This window comes from Protopterus annectens, chromosome 3.part1, assembly GCF_019279795.1.
Source record: "Protopterus annectens isolate FY-2018-M chromosome 3.part1, PAN1.0, whole genome shotgun sequence".
Classification (NCBI taxonomy): Eukaryota; Metazoa; Chordata; order Ceratodontiformes; family Protopteridae; genus Protopterus; species Protopterus annectens.
In genome coordinates, this window is record NC_056732.1 from 32,604,175 (window position 1) to 32,623,337 (window position 19,163).

A 19,163-nucleotide genomic window follows, 5' to 3' on the forward strand; every position below is an offset into this window, starting at 1 on the left:
AAAACTGATTAATAAGTCCTGCAGCCAATAAAACTACATTCAGAAATCTCGTGTTTCCCCAACCTAAACATACCAGGCTACCTCCTAGTGCACTAGATGGAAAATCCACTAACCTCTTTTGATGAAAAAAACAGTTGTTTGCTAGACTGTAAAAATACACTACTTTATCTAACAGATAGCTAGATAATGAATTCAGATAAAGTAAATCAATAGAAAAGACAAGAGACAAATGCTCTTTTTCAATATAAGCACAAGGAAAGACTAATAAATAATTCAGGATATCAACAGCAGTGTAGAAATGAAGGTACTTATTAAGCTCAATTTACAGTATGGGTAGTCATCTTTAATTCACCAGGTTTAAAAACAGATCAACAAATGAGAGGATGGGTGGGAAACAGAGCATAATATCACCAGCTGTGCTTTAGTTTATGCAGGCTTGAAATCTTATCAGACAAAGACAAAGGCCCAGAATTTCACTGAATATTTAAGTATTGCTCAAGAGCAATTTAACCAATGGAAAAAAAAATGTGAAATGTGCTTCTTCTCACATAGAACAAAAACACTAGGGCAAACAGATTTCTTAAGACAGAAAATAAAATGGAGCAGGAAACAGAAAGCAGCTCCTTCAGTCATGGGCAATAACAATATTAAGTTTCCTCACCCAGAAGGGAGCCACCAGCAGTGCTTTAGTTTATGCAGGCTTCAAATCTTTTCAGACAAAAATGGTGAAAAATTTTGTATACGTATTGTTTACATTTCTCCCCCATATTATAAAGTTTGTTTATTGGAGAGTTCCACCGTAGGGGTTTACCCTTGTATTCCCACAACACTTATGCCTAATATGTATTGGCTTATGTATGCTTTGGTTGAAATGATTATAAATATCATGGGTAAATGTTGTGGCTTTAAATATTGGATCAGCAGGGGAAAATACTTTTAAAATTCTTAAGACCCTTTGATAGGGACATACAGGCTAGCTTTCATACCCCTCAACCTCTTAGTGCAAGAAATCTAGACCAAGCCAAAAATAATGGGGGGGGGGGGGCAAAGGTCCAAAAAGTACAAATACATTTTAAATACTGCTTTTATGAGCGTAGAATGTTCCTAGAATAACATGATTTGTTTTGGCTTGCATTTTCTGAAGGTTATGAAGTCTGAAACTCAACTATATAATTATTTACTGATTTCAGTCCTCTATGATTTGCCAGAAAACTACAAATTCTATGAGGAACAGACAGCAAATATGAGGCAAGTGAAAATGTGGACTGTTGAGAGGAATGCTTTAGAGTGATCTCTGAATGTAGTGAAATTTAGGGGAAACGTGTTTCTAATCTGAGGGAAAAAGTGACAGTCTGGAGGGACAGTCTTGACCAAGGAGGGAATAACATTAGTAGTTCTGCTTGCACAGGTAGCATTCATAAGGAGAAGATAAGTAAATGTCTCCTTCTCCTAGCAACTTGGATTATTTGATGTAGGGAGGTGGTATTAATGAAATGTTGGAAGTACTAGGTGTGCTTATTGCTACTTTTGTAAATATCTCAGTTAATGGAGGTTACCTGAAGTAACTGAGGATTAGCGTGTTGGGATTAATGGAGTTGGAATTCATTTTGTCAGGGTATCAACTGTGGCACTTGACTGACACTGAACGGGATATGCATAGTTGGTAGTGATCTGGAGACTGACTTCATCTAATGTAACCAACATGTCAAGAAATTCATCAAATGTAACCAAAATGTCAAGAAATTCATATTGCAAATCCTGTAATATTTGGCATGAGTTAATGTTTGAGTGGGTAACTCCAGCACTACCCTGCTATCCCCAGATAGTCGGAATGAGTGGTAGAAGCTGTACCTTGTTGTAGACAGTGTTAGGACGCTGAAGGCAGTGTTCGGCAGTAACCTGTATATGAATGTAGTCAAGTGCCAGGAAATTCACCGAATAAGGCAATTTATTGTTGAAACTTCTTGCACTGAACAGGGCCATATTAAATAGGCCAGAATTCAGTTTGTTAGGTTAGAAAGTCTAACAAATGAACTTTGCCTAAAAAGGCTCTATGGAGGAAGAAAAGGTCTTAGCTGATATGGAGAATCATCGGGGAATGAGGTGAAGGCTGCACCTAGGAAAGCAAGCCAGCTTGTTACTTATCACTTCCCATGTGGCATGCACTGGATCCCCCTGGAATGACATCAGTTAATAAGATATCTGCTTTAAGTGAAGGATTTTTATAGGGAATTGCAGTATCATTCTTGGAAATGGCAATATACTGGTCAAGGCAAAAGTCTTACTTGTCGTGAACATCTGTATATACAGTTCAAATGTATCTCCTCCAGTGTAGCATGTCTATGTATATTCACCCTTGCATGACTGTCAACAACAGCATATTTTTACTTGGGGTGCAGGGCCTTAAGGCATCTGGTGACTTCTGGACTCCTGGCACCAGACAGACATTTAACAATGACTCTGTTCTTGCACGTTCTGGTGAATATAGCCATCAGTGTACCTAACTGTAGCATCAGTGTTTACGAATTGTCTGCCTACCTTTTTAACAAGGATTTTTGCATCTGTAGTTTGCCTTCTGTTTATATAGCATCAGTCTGCATGATATTGATTAAAAGAATGCATCAAGACTAAAACAGAGTGAAGTAAATTACCTCCTTTCCTCTTACTAATCCGCCCTGATAAGAAAAAAGGTTCTGTTAGGCCCGTCATAGACCTTTGTAAAGCTTAGGCTACTTTCATTTTTTATCCTGCAGTTTGCTTTTCTATGTAGTTTCTCTGCACATAACTGCAACTTAATTTTGCATCGAAGTGAAAAATAAAAAGTAGTGATACAAAAACTTTTTTTTGTAAAATCTGTCTTCAGAGTAAATTATTAAATAAGTTGTTTTTTTTTCTTAGGTCATCACCTTAAAGCAGTATTTATAAGACAGAACGTTGATAAATCAGACAACTAGTGAAAATATTTTTCATTTAATACAGCACTTTGTCTAAACTACGGGTGAGAACTACATTTGAATATGTTGATGCAAATGATGGTAAGAAAGGGATACTTAAGACAGTAATTGCTTCACCCACAAGAGACTTGGAGGTATTACAGCAGTTAGCTGAATATGCTTGAATCTATAAAATGAATACTCACATTCATATAAGAGCCAAGTTCTTCTAAACTATTCCAAAAAAAGGACATAAAAATACTTTGTAACCATCTATTACATATCATTACATTTATACAAGACTTATTTTGCCAAGACTATTGTAAAAGAGACAAAGGGATGCAATTTGCAAAAGAATAATCCACTATCATTTATTTGAATGCAAATTCAGGAAAATTATATGTTGTTAACTTTCTTGATCACAGTGCTGAGGTTCTGAAAAGGAATATAGAGAAAAGAAACTATCAGATACACTGAAGAGAGAAAAAAGGCCATTATAATCCTTTATGTGCCAGCTGATGATCACTGTTAAACTGCTCTGATGACCCAAGAAACATTTTATTTTTAGCTGACAGCATAGACAGAAAATTACTTTTACAAAGTGGAAAATTTTAAATTATCTCTGTAAACTGTCATGACAGGAAAGACGCAAGCCATTAAATATAGTTGTTTACAGTTGCCATTAAATACAGAAATTAATTTTCAACATTATTAAATGTACTGCTGAGTTCTCAGGTAGTTATACCAAAACAAAGTATAATCATAGCACATTTACCCTCTGAAGTATTATTTCCTCTGGTAATAGCATAGTACATGTGGAATAATAACTACGGTACTACTTGTATCCCGCAGTTATCTTTCAAGCTTACTGTTCAAATACTGAGTACATTTGCAGTTTGTATTATTATTGACATTAATATAGTTTGGTTCTTTTACCAGTCATACCTAACATGAAGGATTGCTTAAGTCCATCTCAGAAATTTCAGGACAACAAACTCATTGTACCTTTACTGAGCAACAAGTAAAACAGAAAAATCAGACTGTGCTAACCAGCATCTCTTTTCATGAAATGCCCCTACCACGAAAAAAAAATCAAATAGAGCACACATTAAAAGCAACAAATGGGCGTTTAAACTATATATTCAAAAGAGAGAGACACTGAAAACATCCAATGTCACAAAAAAGTAAAGAAAAACTGTTCTTGTGTTTGCTAATGTTGCATTCTCCCAAATATGCTAAAAGTACGTTCTCCTAATGTCTGGAAGATTTAATATCCATTTCATGACCATATATCTTGCTTGTTTTTCTGTGATCCACCTATCCATTTTACTGTTTTATTTATATTCTTTTATCGTATTCTGGTATGTAACAGACAGAATGTAAAAAAAATAAATAAAACAGCACTGTGATGGGCACACAAGTTGACAGCAAACTCACCTTTGACCCCCATGTCTCCACAATGGTAAGAAGAGCAATCTATACTGCCCATCTCTTAAGTAATGGCACTTCCTCCAGAAAAAGAGAAGTTATAACCTCCCTGTACTCTTCCCTCATCAGACCAATAACTGAGTACAATGACCCTTTTGGTAGGTACCTTTCCTAGCACCTGCAGCAATTGGAGAAACCACATAGGTTCCTCATAAGGAAAATTCAAGGTCTTCAGCATCTGTCCTATGTGGATTGGCTGAAATCACTGTCACTTTATTCTGTTTCATACAGACTACTCAGAGCTGATCTCTGCCTTGCACATAAGACAATCTCTGACCCTGCTTTATTGTAAATGCTGCATATCCGTAAGTCAAATGGTACATGGGTTACTCACTCTAAAGACCTTAATCTGGTATGTGACATTAATAGAACCTGCTGGAGGGAGAAATTTGTCTCCCATAGGTTACCATACCTTTAGAACAGACTCCCAATTCATGGCAAACAGAGCACCTCATTGGCCCTCTTCAAATGCAAGTTGGATAATTGGATGGGTAACCATAAATTCACCCTGGAGGTTTCACCTGTGTCCCTCTTGAACAGGGGCAATAGGTTCTGATTGTGGATGTAAGGGTAGAACATGGCTAAGCTTGTAAGGGCCCTAAGGTCATTAGCCTAGTAACTTCCTGTGATCCTGTAATCAGCATGCCCAAAACAGGAACCATCCACAGAATGGCTGCCTAGCCCTCAAAAGAGGCACTTACACACACACACACACACACACACACACACACACACACACACACACACACACACACACATACCTGTCCATACCTAAGGAAAATTTAACATCATCAGTTGCACTGCCAGTATGTGTCTGGGATGTAAAATAAAATGAGGCACCTAGTGAACACTAACACTGACACAGCGACAAAGCGTAACTCCACAAAAAGGCACTTAGCCAAGAAATGAACAGGTGATCTAAATGCTGCAGTATTGCTGCGATGCTCTGCTTTGTGCCACACTGCCATTTCTTGCAAATGTATGACTAAATAGTATCACTGGTATCTTGTGAGTTATTATGACCTAGACATGGCAGTGTAATAAGTTACTTTTGCATATATTTAATGATTTTTTAGAATAATGCTGGAGTTATTTGCATCCACAAAAAACATTAAATCACTGAAAACATGAATTAATGATACTATTCCCATCTGTTATATCTCTATAAAATGTAAATTTGACATGCATATCTCACTCTAGGCCTGACATATGCCCTCACCTTTCCCCCAGCGGTGCATACTTACTGAAACAAAAGTCATCCATTGGTTTCCTGATATATATATATATATATATATATATATATATATATATATATATATATATAATGTTTGCAGATGACATTGTCATATGTAGTGAGCGTAGGGACCAGGTTGAGGAGACCCTGGAGAGGTGGAGATATGCTTTAGAGAGGAGAGGAATGAAGGTCAGCAGGGCAAAAACAGAATATATGTGTGTAAATGAGAGGGAGGGTAGAGGAATGGTGAGGATGCAGGGAGTAGAGGTGGTGAAGGTGGATGAGTTTAAGTACTTGGGATCAACAGTTCCGAGTTATGGTGAGTGTGGAAGAGAGGTGAAGAAGAGAGTACAGGCAGGGTGGAATTGGTGGAGAAGAGTGTCAGGAGTGATTTGTGAGAGACGGGCACCAATAAGAGTGAAAGGGAAGGTCTACAAGAGGGTAGTGAGACCAGCTATGTTATATGGTTTGGAGACGGTAGCATTGTTGAAAAGGCAGGAGTCAGAGCTGGATGTGGCAGAGTTAAAGATGTTAAGATTTGCACTGGGTGTGACTAGGATGGACAGGATTAGGAATCAGTATATTAGAGGGTCAGCTCAGGTTGGAAGGTTTGGAGACAAAGCCAGAGAGGCAAGATTACGTTGGTTTGGACATGTGCTGAGGAGGGATGCTGAGTATATTGGGAAAAAGATTCTAAGGATGAAGCTACTAGGTAACAGGAAAAGAGGAAGGCCTAAGATAAGGTTTATGGATGTGGTGAGAGAGGACATGCAGGTGTTTGGTGGGACAGAGCAAGATGCAGAGGACAGGAAGAAATGGAAACAGATGATCCGCTGTGGCGATCCCTAATGGGAATAGCCGAAAGAAGATGATGATGATATATATATATATATATATATATATATATATATATATATATATATATATATTTATACATATATATATATATATATATATATATATATATATATATATATATATATATATATGAGTCCTGGATTCAATCCTGAAACTATCCATTACAAATTTAGTTTTGCATCCAAGACTATGGATGAACAGACCAGATGTTATTTCTGTAGACTTTGAAATTAAGACTGGAAGTTGTAATATTTTGCTCTCATGACTTCTACATAACAGATCATCAGTAGTTCAGCTATCGGACAGTCACAGAAGCAAATTTATATCCTGGTAGATTATTGCTTATATAGTAATAATTGGCCACCTGCCCAACACCTTCTATTCCCAGACATATCAAAACATATAATAATAAGGAAAGAAGTCAAACTCCCAATACCTACCTCACCTGCATGGAACTACAAGGGAGCAAGTTCTCTAATACGTCACAGCGTTTTCTGGGAACATATATTAAAATTTTGCAAGAAATATGCTTCTAGGCGCTATACTGTTGGTAGAGTTTACAGACAAAGAGAGCAGCTGTATGCAGAAGGCTAAGGCTATGAACAGGTGATGATCTTTATCCTGTAAATCTAGGTTAGAGTTTTACTAACTCCACTTGTGAGCTCTGTATCTTTAAAGAAGTGAACAGGTATTACAGTTAAAGAGAGAAAAAGGCAAAAGCAGCATTAATTGCTGAGACTGCCACACACAATGACTACAGTGTTCTATGCATTCAAAGACGCAAAGATGTAAACTACATAGAATCTCAAGCGAAGACTAGAGCAGTGTGGAGTAAGGACACCAAGTACTTTCAGTTGTAATAAAAGCAGCTGGGTATAAAAAATAATTCCTAGGCGTACCGTAAATTATCAGTACAGGTAACCTCATAAGAACTACAGAAGGAGACAATTCTAGTACAGGTGCTGAAAACAGCATTCTTGGCAACATCAAAGACTGAAGTAAAAATAACTTTTTTAACTTATTTACTTTAATTTTTATTTGCCTTTGTTGACGTGGTAGAGCACTGATCTCACTGAACGTTTTTAAGACTCAGCGTGTGAGCGGTGTTTAGTTAAGCGACCAGCTCAGAATCATACAACTAAGCAATGGAGGCTGTGGGAATCAAACCTTGGTCCATTGGCCCATAATAAATGGCTCATTAACAGCTCCGTAATCCTCTGCTCCAACTGCCAGCATAAACTTTAATTATACCTTCAATGTATTAAAAAAGAAAAAAATAGCTTAATCAACTGGAGAAATTAAACAAATGAAATAAGTTGGTACTGATCTTCTTGGTATCTAGGACCCCCCCCCCCCCTTACACATCACACACATTCCTCTGGTAAAGAGGCATCCTCCTCCTTTTATGCTGGCATGTCACTCCTTTTGAGCCTCAAGCTGTTTCATTCTTGCAATTCTTGCAGTTGTCACATCCCAGGTGCTTTGCATCCATCTCTAGTCTCTTTAATTACAGGTACGTTCTAAGATCGCTGGGAGATAGACTGAGTTGTTTTGCTGTATCACCACCACCTATAGCCAGTGCCTGGCTGTCTCCACTTTCAGTGGACTATGTTTCAGCTGAACACAAGGCTACTATTGTGTCCTTTTGGACTATACCAGAATGCGAAATTCTCTTGGCTTTGGACTACTTAGTCATATGGGGCACTGACATTTTTGCCAAACTCAACAGAATTCATTTTTGCTGGTTTCCTAAGTACTCTGACTAAAATATAAAATAATTGCTATAAAACATACTTTTTTTATATTTACCTTGTGTTGTGTCCTGCAAGGATATGCACATCTTTTGGTGTGGAAAACTGCTTTCTTGTTTAGTCATTTATTTAAATTGTTAACTTGGTGGGTGGGCTGGTCCCTGACCTGTTTCAGCCATTACCCAGGCAAATTGGCAGCAAAAGTTCAAAGACATTACCTATGCATGATCATACAACATTATACAGACAAGTAAATAGAAATATACAGAAGAGCATCACAGTATAATTAGGAATAATATGTATTCAGGTAACAAAATGAAAACAGTAAAATAGAAATTTCAAGATAGTTTGAAATTCTGCTATAACTGTATGGATGCTGACATAGACCTGCGACTATAGTCAGTTGTTATCCTTTACAACCTCAGGAATATTAGCTGACCAGCTCTATTATCAAATACTTCTTTAAGTGTTTTCAAACTTATGTTCATTACTTCGGTTGTGTTGTGTATCACCTTCTTCTTTTCTTTTGTCTTTCCCAGCATTCTCTCCTTTAGTGAATTCTGTATTTGCATTACGTTGACAAAATGTCTGAGTTATATTTTTACTTTCAGGCCTTCCAGTAAACAGCTTGTATTTATTTCTTGGCACATTGACTGATTTGTTCTTTTTGCTGTCTACAGGGGTCTCAGACGTTTTATCTGATACCATAGCTCAGATGCATCACTTTTCCATCAGACAACCTTGTTTGCAGTCCTTCTTTCATAAACACACTTTATTACTGGGAGACTCCCTTTTCTGTACATGATTTTGTTGACATTGCAACAACTTTGCTCTTTATGTTGTATTGGACAGTTTCTGAATTACCTTTGTTTTACAATTAATTTCATTCGCTGTTGTACTCCTCACCTTAAAGTTGCACGTGACTTTGCAAAAATGATGATTATAATGTGGCATTTTTTTTTTAGGTTCTCTCTTTACTTAGTTTTTCTCTATAATCATAACCACAAAATGATGTCATTGTATGTATTAGGCAATGATTTACATAGAACCACCACGTAGAGCAGTCATGAAATGAGACCCTTCGCCACCAGGGAAACAGTCCAACCACGTTTATTATAAAACACTGATAACAAAGCTTTTAGCCAAAAGCATAAAACACGTTAATGCCTTGATCCATAAACCAAAAGACAATATGCGTTTTCGTCAGATTCGTGACTTCATCAGACAATCAGTATTTATTTATTTTATTTTTATTTTACATTTGTTAACCGGGATAGTCCGACTGGATATATGTCCATTTTCAGCAGAGGCCCGGGGAGAAAAGCTCCCAAATTAAAAAAATCATTACATATCTCAAAACTTCATTACATGTCACATATCTCGAACAGCGTAATGGAATATTTGGTGAAGAAACATTTAGACAGTAATAGTATATTTACAAAAGAATTTCAAGACAATCCATACACATAACATCTATACAAAATCTAGAGAAAGAATTAGCCAGGCTTGATACAGTAGCAAGTCCGATTTGACCCCAGGTGTAGTTTGAGTTGGCATTTTTTTTTATTAACTTTTATTTTATATTCAATTCTGGTTTCCCAAGGGCCCCCTCTAACATCCTGTGGAATACTTTCTATAACTAGAAATTTAAATTTATATTCTTTACATCACCAATTATTAAATTGAAATCATTTCAAAAATTTAAAGATTTAAAGATACATCATGGTTTAAAATGTAATGAAAAAATGAGCTGGAATGTTAGTTATTCCAAATACCAACACGGAGAAGGAGTTAGTGACGGAATAATAATGAAGGGTACGATCTTTTCCAGGTCTTAGTCCTTGAATACAATAAAATAAATAGTGGAATCAGTAAGATATTTTTTAGAGGATGGGATAAATTCCTATCCCTTACTGATATAGAAGGTATTGCTAGTATTCCTAAAAAAGTGATTTATAGAAATGCTAGGAACCTTGGCAATATACTTGAGAGTAATAAATCTCAAACTACCTACAAAGTAACTAGAAAGGGCACTTATAAATGCGGGCATTGTAGGCAATGCTGTTATGTCATAAATGGTGATGGCTATTTTATAACAAGTAGAAATAAAATGATAAACAGCCAGGAATATTTTAATTGTGGCACTAAAGGGATAGTGTACCTTGCTTTTTGTGAAAAATGTGGGGCTTTTTATATAGGGAAATCTGAAAGAGCTTTAAGGAAAAGAATTTATGAGCACATCTATGAAATATCTATAAAGAAGGAAAGTAATGCTCTATATAAGCATAGCAAAACATGTAAAGAATATAAATTAAAATTTCTAGTTATAGAAAGTATTCCACAGGATGTTAGAGGGGGCCCTTGGGAAACCAGAATTGAATATAGGGAGTTGTGGTGGCAAGTGGCCCTAAATGCAGATAAATTTCCAGGGCTTAATGACAATATTTCCATATTACCATTACTTAAATTAAGAGCTGCCAAATTGTAGGAAAATTATATTTTGTGACAATAACTCTATATGACCACAAGAGGGCTCCACAACACCTGATACAGGTTTATTTAATGTATTCAATGTGTATGTGAGAAATGAATTCATAATAATTTTAACTTCCTTGCATATTTTCAAAGTTTAACATATGATAATTTACATCTATGTACTTTTATAACATATTTTTATATATTATATATAACATTTTGGAGTTGAATTGATTTTTAAATTTGTAAGATACATTACTATCATATAACAGTTTAATAGTCTATTTAATAATTTATTTATAACTTTTTAACAAAAAAAATTTTTAACAACTTCTCATGGAAATGTGCAAATGCATATATTTATTAAGAATATCTATTCTCTAAGAATGTTCATTGGTAGTTGCATGTATTAACAGCTTTTAAATGACATATTCATTTTTTCATTACATTTTAAACCATGATGTATCTTTAAATCTTTACATTTTTGAAATGATTTCACTTTAATAATTGGTGATATTGGGTATATAAATGGAGTTAATTAGATGTACTGATTGTCTGATGAAGTCACGAATCTGACGAAAACGCATATTGTCTTTTGGTTTATAGATCAAGGCGTTAACGTGTTTTATGCTTTTGGCTAAAAGCTTTGTTATCAGTGTTTTATAATAAACGTGGTTGGACTGTTTCCCTGGTGGTGAAGGGTCTCATTTCGTGACTGCTCTACGTGGTGGTTCTTGTTTGTTTGCAGATCCTGCTCTTCGTATTATTTAATGATTTACATAGAACTGAAAAGCATTATGGGTGCACAAAAGCAATTTGCTTTTATAGAGGATCATGGTATAGATTGGCATTTATTTACATACAACTGCAGAGTATTATGGGTACTCAAAACAACTTAACTATTTAAAGGAGTAACTTCTTATTTACATTATAGTTTCAATGATACGTCATTACATGCTAATTTTCAATGTGAGATGTTCTACCTGCAAGATATAGTTAATAACTTGTTTTTCTAGGAAGTATAACACTACCATTGATGTATGTAGTGGAAATACAGTAGTGTGTACATTAACTTAGGTAGCAAGGCATTGTGGGTCCACTTTTGCATGATGTCATGCAGAGATTTTTTAGCTCTGAGGAAAAAAAACTTAGGAGGTCCTTCTTCTCAACAAAATAAAATGTAAAAACAACACAGTTTTTCTTTCATCAACTCCGTAATTTAGTGCAATATATGGTAAGGAGTTTATATCCAACTCCAAAGGTTTGTTTGTTACCTACTATTGCTACAGAACATGATCAACACACTTTAAAATCTTATTCAGATTTGCCATTGCTTTCATGCCAAACACAACGTGTGTTTCAATTTCTTGGCTGCAGTTATTATCTGCAGAAAACTTGAAGCCCAAGAAAATAATACAATTTGCCACTGCTTCCACTTTATCCCTTTCTGTTTCCAAGTAATTGATAGGGTTAGATGATGTAAATGCAATGTTTGGTTGGGAAATAAGCCAGCTTTTACACTTTCTACTGTCACCTTTGTCAATGGGCTGATCGACTTTTCTTCACTTTCAGTCGTCAAAGTGACATCATCTGCATATCTGAGGTTCTTTATACTTCTGTTATTTTTTATTCCAGCATCTGTGTCATGTGACAGGTCATTTTGCATGATATAATCAGCATATAAGTGGAATAAGTAGGGTGACAATATTCAGCATTGTTGCATTTCTTTCCTAATCCTGAACCAATCAGTTATTCCATATTGAGTTGTAACTATTGCTTATTGATCTGCATACAGATTTTGCAGGAGGCAAAAGGTGACCTAGTGCCCCCAATGTCTCTAGCAACTTGCTTTAGAGTAGCCAGTATAACAGAAGTAAATATTGTTTTCCTTGAACTCTCTTGTGTTTTCCATTATTGATTAGATAATAAAAATTTGATGTCTGGTGGTCTTGCCTCTTCTAAGACCAGATTGTACATCTGGCAGTTCTTGTTCTATATCCTGTCAGAGTATTGTAACCCCTGCCTTACTAACATGTAAAACAAATGCAACTGTTTGACAATTAGAGCACTGTTGCATTGTCTCTTTTTAGGGGTTGGAATATAAAATGGCTTTTTCTAATCCAATAGCCATGTTTTTCCAAATTTGCCAGCAAATTATAAGCAACACTGTACACCACAGTTTTGCAGGATTTTGACCAGTTCAGATCAGTCAAGAAGCAAGGTTTCAGTTTATTTTTGACAGAAAGTGGTTTTCCACATTAACAAAGGCTCATTTTAATTGCGTTGTTTATATCTTGCACCTAAGGAAAATACCATTACAATTCATACTTTTTTCAATTTATCTTGATTTACTACTGTTTTAGTACAAGATTTTAGGCATTTTTGAAAGTAAAGATACATTTTCACCAGTTTATTGCAGCTCTGTTCAAATCGCTTAGCAGAGCATTCCAGCAAACTTATTCAGTCAGTGAACAGGGAGCACAGTTACAAAGGAAAGATAGAATGGTATGATAGATAAATTATGTTGGCATTCTCACAATTCTACATTTTGAGAGCATGAATTTTTTTTAATGTTAGTAGATTGTAAAAGCCTACGTGTGGTGAAAGGATTAGCATTCTTTGTAATGGACCTGTCTGGTGCAGCTATATGGTAAAAGTGCGAAACTAAAAATCACAGAGTGACAAAAACATGAATCAGCCTCATAAACCTAATAAGCCATGAAAACAATGATTACCTAACCACAAGACTCTAACCGAGACTTTAACCATGAGACTCTAACCCTGAGACTCTAACGCTGAGACTTTAACCATGAGACTCTAACCCTGAGACTTTAACCATGAGATTCAAACTCTGAGACTTTAACCATGAGACTCTAAACCTGAGACTTTAACCCTGAGACTTCAATCATGACACTCTAATCCTGAGATGAGACTTTAACCATGAGATTCTAACTCGGAGACTTTAACCATGAGACTATAACTCTGAGACTCTAAGCATGAGACTTTAACCATGAGACTCTAGCCCTGAGACTTTAACCATGTGACTCTAACCCTGAGACTCCAACATAAGCATGCCTTGAGGAGCTAGACCTATGAAACTCCAGTGTTCTCACAATCTGTCCTGCTTCTAACAACTGGAAGATCTGACAGTTGTATTTACTCCTCAGGATCTATTGAATAGTCTTATATTCCAATGTACTGGTGATTATTTAGTGAGATTTGAGGTTATGTTGCATAGGCAATACCACTGTTCTTTGAGCTAGCTTGTAAGAGGAGGACCGGTAGCCCTTCTTTTAATTTAGATGAGCACAAACAAACTCAGGAACACAAAAGCTCCAAGTTAACGAGTCAACATATAATGGATAATGTAAAGTAAAAAACCTCCTTGGACCACCACAAAAAGCAGCATATAATTTTATTTGAAACACTGATAAAAAATAGAATAAGCACTTTCAGGGTTTCGCTCTTCGTCAGATTTTACTCATGTATTTTAAAAAAACATGTCAAATACTCATAATAACCAATCAAATTTTTTAGACAGTCCACACCTCCTTAATACATCAGTTCTCATTCATTAAATCAGCTCCAGTACAAATGATCAGTCAGGTCTGAGATTTTGGTTTATGCCTCCTGAGGATCAGTTTCATTGGTAGAAAGGATCAGTTTCATTGGTAGAATATTTTTTTAATTTAGGAGTGTTACAGTCCAGCAGTGGGAAATCACTGCAGTGCCTTTTCAGCTATGAAGTTTGTTTTAGCTGCTCTTGTGTTGTATAAATGTTTTTTTTTTTTTATAATACACAGACATGTAAATAACACTGTGCCCCCTTTTTTGCATGCTATCAGCTTTTCCATTTATCCTTAAGTATCTCCTGTGGTATCAGGCAGAGCTGGGACTGCACCAATGGTAGGATGGCAGGGGTAGTGAATGGATAAGCGTGTGGCATCATATATGCTTGTCTTTTATGCCAGGGAGGAGATTTTTTTTTTTTTTATACACCCTAACTGGGCTGAGCTAGTGATATGCATCACCACACCATATACAACATCAGCTCATTTCAGACCCCTGTCCCTGGTGCTATAATTTTAATGGCAATCTGCTCCATGGTTGTTGCACATCTCTGGGGGTGTCTTTATCATAGACAAAACCTCTTCTCCCTTCAGAAATGGACGGGGTAACAAATCCACTCATTCCCACTGCTCACTCTCTTATGGGCTCCTTCAGTGGTCGAGCCACTAATAAAATTTGGGTCATCTGAGTCATCATAAGGGCTCCATCCCTCCAAGCAACAGAGCCAGGAGGTCACACTGTTATTTATAAACAGTAAGTCACACTGTAGTCAGAAAGCACAGTATGAAATACAGATAAGAGTTTTTTTTTAATGTGGGTATAAAAGTGAACACCATTTGTTAATAAATCCTTAATTTTAAGGATTTTAAAATCTGCAATAAAAATCCTATGAGCCATATTTAAAGCACTAGTAATATGAATGTATATTTATAGAAAATGAAGTTTTATGGCCATAAAGACCACCATAGACCAGATGGTAGTCCTGTAATGCTTATCATTTTAAAGGAGTTTTGCTTAAGTAAATGTCTGGTCATACAAGAATGCTTGTTTAATCTCCACTTTGTGGCATATTTATACCAGCAGTATATTTATTAACACTAATGCAAAAAGCTTAATGTACAGGGTATCAGCGATGTTATGTATGTTCCTGCATAAAAATATACCTTGAAGTATCACATTTTACAAATTTTTCTCAAGACAAAGCATGTTGAACTGAATCCATCAAACTTCAGACCAAGGGGTCCACAGTACTCATAAATAAGTTAAACAATCAGAAATTCAAGACCTTTACAAAGAAGCATATCATTTTACAAAACATAATACCAATGACCCTTTCTCATGCATATAGTTACTGGAACACACTTCCTAAGCAGAAATAATGCATTAATTTATAAGTGGTTAGCAGAGATAGCACATTCATTTATAAGTGGTTAGAAAGAATACGTCATTCTTCTCTGTTAAAAAGGAATAATCTATATTGTTACATTCACTCCCTTTTTCTCAATTGCTTCCAAGTGAAAAATATAATACTGTTCTGTACATCATAACAGGTTATCACTGTCAGCTCCTTTTAAAAGAAGAAACAGATGGTACTGATGAATATCAGGTCCATTGTGTTCTGAGCATGTGGGCTGTGTACGCATTTATTTAAGCTGTAAGAAAATAAGTATTTCTGTATAGTACGTAGTGCAAAGAGTATAGTTTATTTGCTTATTTTTCTTTTGGACAGGTATTTTAAAACTTCCTAGTGAAATATAATATTTTCTCTTAACAGATCTAATGGTATCAGTCCATGACAGTTGACAAATGGCCCATTTTAAATTGGTATGAATTATTGATAAAGTCTGCATTCAAATCAGATAAATAAAGTGCTATGAGACAATATATTAAATAAGAAACATTGTTGTTATAAGATTGTATTAACTTTCCTTTTTACTGTTACTGTAGGTTTTCATTTAATGGATTAACCACTTATAATCAAAGATCTTATCAATTAATCTATTACATGTTTCAGTGAGAACCCCAAGTAGCGTACAGTCCACAGAAGCAAAGACTTCATGACCAATGCCCACTGCAAACTGAAACATTTATTTTCCACACCACGCACAGTTCAGTTGAGCACAATTTATAGATTCATAGGTTCATAGATTAGTACTAGGCTTATTGCCTTTGTTGGCCATTTTTAGCCTAGCCAATTACCCCATGTGAGAATCAAACCCTGCACCTTGTGTCTACAAGGTAAACACCTTAACCATTCTGCCATCCTCAAAACTAATTAAGGCAATTTTGCCCTAAACAAAAAACAGGACTTCATCAAAACTAAACTATCTTTGCTGTTAGAACCTTAATATTCCCTGAAAACATTTCAGACAAAATGGATGGAATATCTTCTGCTGCCCATATAGGTCCAGAGGCATTTGCATCTGACTGTAAAAGTATTACAGGGTGACACAGGTGGGAGCCTGATATAGAGGAAATATACAGGCAGGTGAGTGATACCTGAGCAGTGGCTTGTCCAAAAGACTTTCACAAGTGTGAGCCTGATTCCCAGGTAAGCATTTAGGTAAAGGTGTCCGAGAGAGTTACAAGGCTGGGTGCCTTGTACCCAGGCAACGGCCTGATAAAAAGAAGACTTTGAATGACATAAAAAGTGAGAAGACACAGTCCGAGAGGGTCTCAGCACCAGGGAGGACAGAGGCCTGAAGCAAGAGTAAGGCCAGATGCACAGGAAGATAAGGATCATAATCAAAGCGGATAAACAAAATAAAACTCCAGCCTCTGCACAGAATCAAGAACACTTGTAGGTACTCCATCCATTTTGTCTACAATGTTTGCAGGGAATATTAAGGTTCTAATGGCAAGGATGTTTTAGTTCTTATGAAGTCCTGTTCTTTATTTAGGATGAAAGCACATGTGCTCAACTGAATCATGCATGTTGTGGTATGGAAAATGAGCTTTGCATTTTGCAGTGGACATTTGTCATGTGGTCTTTGCTTCTGTGGGCTGTACACTAATTGGGGTTCTTGTTGGTGGTTATTGGTGTTCTTGAAACCCCTCAGGCCGTTTTGTGTTCTATGTTTCATTTAAAGAAAGAGCACAGATTTGCAGATTTTTTTCATTTTATTTTTGTTCAGAGCTTGTCAACGTTCCTAGATATATGGAAGTATCATCTGTTCGGCTTTGTTAAGGGCAGATCCTGCCTCTTAAACCTGGTCAATTTCTTTTAAACAGTCACCAAGGCCATTGATGAGGGGAAGGTGGTCCACACAGCCTACCTGGACCTCGCAAAAGCCTTCGATACAATACCCCACTCAGGCATTATAGATAAGCTCACCAACTTAAATATAAACCCTTATGTCACTAGATGGGTTGCAAACTGGCTCAAGGACAGAACCCACATGGTTAGAATTACTGGAGCCATGTCAGACTCCAAACCAGTTACAAGTGGCATCCCACAAGGCTCAGTCCTGGGACCTCTCTTCTTCGGTATATATTTCTCGGAGGTACAAGCCCACACGGAAGGACTGTGGCTGACCAAGTTCGCAGATGACTGCAAACTGGGCGCCATAATCGACTCTCCAGCTGACACAAGCATCCTCCAAAAGGGCCTCATAGAAACAGACAACTGGTGCCAGAGCCATGGCCTCAAGCTAATTGCCAAAAAGTGTATAGTCATCCCTTTTGGCAAAACAAAGTGCCCACAAATTACCACATAGGTGGTAATCCATTAAGTACAGAAGAAGTAATTAGGGACCTGGGGACCCAAGTTGATAGCAATCTCTCATTTGACAATCACATGGTCAAAGTGGTTAGAAAAACATTTTATATAGCCCACCTAATCATGAAGGGATTCACATCTAGATCAGGGGCGGTCACTGTGCCTCTTTACTCACCCCTCATCAGGCCCATAATTGAGTACAATGCCCCTTTAGGGATGTACCTTACCAGACAACTGCAGCAACTGGAAAGACCCCAAAAGTACCTCACCAAGAGGATCAAAGGGCTCAAACAGATGCTATATGCTGCCCAGTTAAAGAAACTCCAGCTCTACTCAGTGGCATACCACCTGCTCAGAGGCGATCTGTGCCTGACGTATAAAGCCATGTCCAACCCGGAATTAATGGACATGCTGCACCTCAGAAAATCCAAATCCCATCGAGCTACGCGCTCGAGAGACTTGAACCTCAGCACTGAAATAAATAGGACATGCTGGAGGGACAGATTCATAACTCAGAGGCTCCCTTCACTCTGGAATAAAATCCCAGTCCAGGTTAGGCAGAGTCCCTCATTGACTCTCTTCAAGAGGAATCTTGATGAGTGGATGGGAGATCGTAGGTTTACCCCGGGTATCACTTCTGTGTCACTGTTAGACAGAGGCACAGTATACTAACCTCGAAAAAGGGCATAGCAAAATTAATTTAAAATGGGTGGTGAAAGCCAAACACACTCTGGCTAGGCTTATAAATGCCCTAGGGCAGATAGCCTAGTATGAACCTATGAACCTATGAACCTATGTCTTTTCTGGATTAGAAGGAAAACAAGGAACAAGCATTTACACTTCTAGCTATCATGCTGTTTTCCAAATAGAACCATAAAATGTGATTTAAATCTATTATTATTATCATTATTAGGATTATGATGATCATAATTATTATTATCTAGTGTCTATTGCAAAAATAGCAAGACAACAGTAACTCTGCAGCTACAGGCTGTATTGCATTTTGTAATCTCAATTAAGCCTGAACATGGAGGTGGAATTCAATTCAGTAAACTATGGTCAGGGATCATATGTACCTGTTGAGTTTGGATAAAATTGCCAATGTATATCACAGTTATTTAGTGCATACTGTAGGT

The 19,163-nt window shown here is 36.7% G+C and overlaps 1 protein-coding gene across 8 annotated transcripts in view; it reads left to right on the plus strand.

Moving 5' to 3' along the window:
- Nucleotides 1–19,163, plus strand: part of PTPRM (protein tyrosine phosphatase receptor type M) — a 4,358,319-nt gene that overhangs the window by 2,475,176 nt on the left and 1,863,980 nt on the right. The window lies entirely within an intron of this gene.